This window comes from Hevea brasiliensis, chromosome 12, assembly GCF_030052815.1.
Source record: "Hevea brasiliensis isolate MT/VB/25A 57/8 chromosome 12, ASM3005281v1, whole genome shotgun sequence".
Taxonomy (NCBI): Eukaryota; Viridiplantae; Streptophyta; class Magnoliopsida; order Malpighiales; family Euphorbiaceae; genus Hevea; species Hevea brasiliensis.
In genome coordinates this window covers 41,739,257-41,743,056 of record NC_079504.1, presented here as the reverse complement: position 1 = coordinate 41,743,056, position 3,800 = coordinate 41,739,257, and the positions used below count along the sequence as shown (strand labels likewise).

General features: G+C 32.7%; 1 pseudogene; it reads left to right on the top strand.

Moving 5' to 3' along the window:
* The first annotated feature begins 872 nt into the window (after positions 1-872).
* LOC131171220 (disease resistance protein Roq1-like) lies at positions 873-2,087 on the top strand (annotated as a pseudogene).
* The last annotated feature ends 1,713 nt before the right edge of the window (positions 2,088-3,800 follow it).

The following is a 3,800-nucleotide window of genomic DNA, read 5'->3' as shown; positions in this document are numbered from 1 at the left end:
TTTAAAGGACATTTCCCATTATGTAATAACCTCCAAAAATTTCCAATTAAATATTAATTTTCAATAAATAATCATTAAAAATATCTAGTAAATAATTAATCAGACCTCATAATTAAATTAATACAATAAAATTACTTAAATTCATTTTAAAAAATAATTTAATTAATCATAGTTCTAAACACAAAAAATATATCAAAATATAATAAAGTTAAATTTCAATCTAATCAACTAAGTGACAAGCTTGTATAATGAGTTGATCATGAATCTATTTAAGGAGCCAGCTCAACAAGTTGATTATTAGTGAGTTTGAACTTGACTTATTTATTAAACAGTTATAAAAATTACACATGAGCTCGATTAGTTAAAAAAATAAATCGAATTAAACTAAAAAAAAAAACTATTGAATTATTTTAGTAATTAGCCCCCAAGTGACTTAATCCCTTAAGAACGCTGACACGGAAAAAAAAATTAAACTTTTGTGATAATCAATTAAATTTATTATTTTTTGAAAAAGTATAAATAATTAAATGTGCTTTTAGAAAAAAAAAATTAAATTTCTTCCTCTATCTCTATTACATCATCATTTTTTTTTTTGCATATTATAGAATCTTTGTTTGCAATTTGAACAAAATTGAACGCTCGATATTTTTAATATTATTTCTATGCTTAAAATATTGTGTTATGTATTCTTACATTGTAGGGAGGAGTCAGAATTTATTCAGAAAATCGCTAAAGACATACTTAATAAATTGAGAAGATTTAGTCATAGCATAGCTAAGGATTTTGTCGGAATGGATTCACGGGTAGAGAAAATGAGATTGTGTATAAACATAGAGGAGCTGAATAATGTCAAAATGGTAGGAATTTGTGGGATGGGTGGCATAGGAAAAATAACTATTGCCAGTGTCATCTACCAGGAAATGCAATGCCAATTTGAGGGTAGTGCTTTTCTTGCGGATGTTAGAGAAACTTAAAGAAAATATGGTTTAGTCACTTTACAAAGACAACTTTTATGTGCCACATTGATGGAAAGAGACATAGATGTGTACGATGTGTACAATAGAGTTTATCACATAAAAAATAGGCTATCTTGGAAGAAGGTTTTGGTCATTCTTGATGATGTTGATGAGTTGGAGCAATTAGAATTATTAGTTGGAAAAAAAGATGAAAACTGGTTTGAGTTGGAAGTAGAATCATAATAACGACTAGGGATGAACATTTGTTGATCCAACATGAAGTAGATCAAATATATAGGGTTGAAGAGTTAAATCATCATGAAGCCCTTCAACTCTTTTGCTTGAAAGCCTTCAAGAAAGATTGTCCACCACAAGATTACATGGAGCTATCCAACAAAGTTGTAAACTATGCAGGTGGCCTCCCATTAGCGCTTAATGTTTTGGGTTCCTCCTTGTATGCTAGATCTATGAAAGAATGGAACAATGCATTGGAGAGGTTGAAAGAAATCCCCAGTGAAAAAATTCTAAGTAAGCTTGAAATAAGTTTTGATGGATTGGAGGAAATACAAAAAAAAAATATTTCTAGACATCGCATGCTTTTTCAAAGGAAAAATGAAAGGTTATGTGATGAAAGTATTGGAAAGTGGTGGATTATACCCGGATATTGCTATAAGGGAGATCGTCGATAAATCTCTCATAACTATTTTAGACAACCGAGTGTGGATGCATGATTTGCTTGAAGAAATGGGTCAAGAAATTGTTCATCGAGAATGTCGAGAAGAGCCTGGACAACGTAGTAGACTATGGCTTTATAAGGATGTCTATCACATCTTAATGAATGATACGGTTAGTATTACTCAATAATTAAGAATTATATTTGATTTGACAAACTGCCATTATAAATGTTAGAAGTTTTTCAGTTATTTTCACCACAAATTGTTGCCTTTGATTTTTTAGGGAACAAATCTAATTGAAGGTGTAGTCCTGGATTATATGTTTGATCAAGGAGACAGATACAAGAGTTTTAAAGCCTTCTTAAAGATGAAAGCTCTCAGATTGCTCATACTTCGCAATTTAAACATCTCCAAAGACATTGAATATCTTTCCAATGAATTAAGGTACTTGGAATAGTGTGGGTATCCTTTCAAATCTTTGCCACAAACTTTTCAACCAGATCAACTTGTTGAGCTCCATTTGTCGTATAGCAGATTTGAACAATTATGGAAGGGAGTAAGAGTATGCAAAACTAACTTCTTACATCTATTTATTTCTTTGGTTTTACGGTTAAGGATTAAGTTTCTTTCTGACTCTCTTTATTTCTACATCTTTTAACAGCTGTTATTGTATATCAGCTAAGACAAGAAAAAAATGACTTGGAAAGTCTGATACTTCATTTAACAAAATGCTTGCTTAAACACAAGTGCAAATATAACTGAATTACAAAAAAAATTGCTGAAAACTAGCTAAAGTTGTCCACTAATAACAGAAAAAAAATGTCATCAGCTATATTAAAAACAGAATAACAAACTGAAACTAAAAGCCTAAAAACTTGGTCTTCTCCTATGATTCTGGTAACAACTTCAGCAATTGCAGGTTCTGAGACACTGTCAACACTCCTCCTAGATAAAAAACTGCAAATTCCAAGCTTCTTTCGAAGAAACTCAAATCTGTTTACATGAAAAGATTTGGTGAATATATCAGCTATTTGCTCTTCTAATATGCAATACAGTAACTTCACCTCGCTACCTTCTTGTATTTCCCTAAGAAAATACAATCTAATATTAATGCTTGGTTTTCCCATGGAAAACTGGATTATGGGAAATGGCTATGGCAACCTGATTATCCACAAACACCTCAGTACTGCCTTTTTGGTCCAAATCAAGATCATTTAAGATCTTTCTTAGCCACAGGGCCTGGTTCGCTGCTGCAGTAGCAGCAATGAACTCTGCTTCTGCAGTTGATTGTGCTACAATGTCTTGCTTCTTTGAGCACCATGAAAAATAACCAGAACCAAAATTAAAGTAATATCCAGAAGTGCTTTTCATATCATCCACTGATCCTGCCCAATCACTATCAGAATATCCCTGCAGCTTGAAATTCTGACACTTTGTAAACTTAATGCCATAATCCAAAGTTCCTTTCACATACCTTATCACCTTTTTTGCTGCTTTCATGTGCATTTCACTTGCACAATTCAAGAAGCTAGATAGCACACTCACACTTTGCAGAATGTCTGGTCTGGTGGTTGTGAGATACATGAGACAACCAATAATACTTCTGTAGATTCCTTCACCTACTTTGTCTGAGCCATCATCTTTCAGCAGTTTTTCCTTTGGATTCATTGGCGTGTTCATTGCTTTGCACTCCTCCATCTTGAACTTTTTCAGTATTTCCATTGCATATTTCTTTTGATAGATAAACACAGCATTTTGGGCTTGTTGAATCTGAATCCCAAGAAAATAAGACATCTCTCCCAAGTCTGTCATCTCAAACTCTTTCTTCATTTCTATCTTAAACTCCTCAATTAACTCAGGATTGCTACCTGTCACAAGAAGATCATCAACATATAGTGAAATAATCACAATATCAGAATTTGATTTCCTGACATAAAGAGTTGATTCACTTAGACTTTTTTTAAAACCCAAGTCTTGCAGATGATCATCAACTCAATTGTACCAAGCCCTTGGAGCCTGTTTTAAACTGTACAGGGCTTTCTTTAATAGATACACTTTATCTTCATGTCCTTTTACTGCAAAACCTTGAGGCTACTCCATATAAATCTCCTCCTGCAGAAAACCATTTAGAAAAGCAGACTTGACATCTAATTGAAAGATCCTCCAGCCT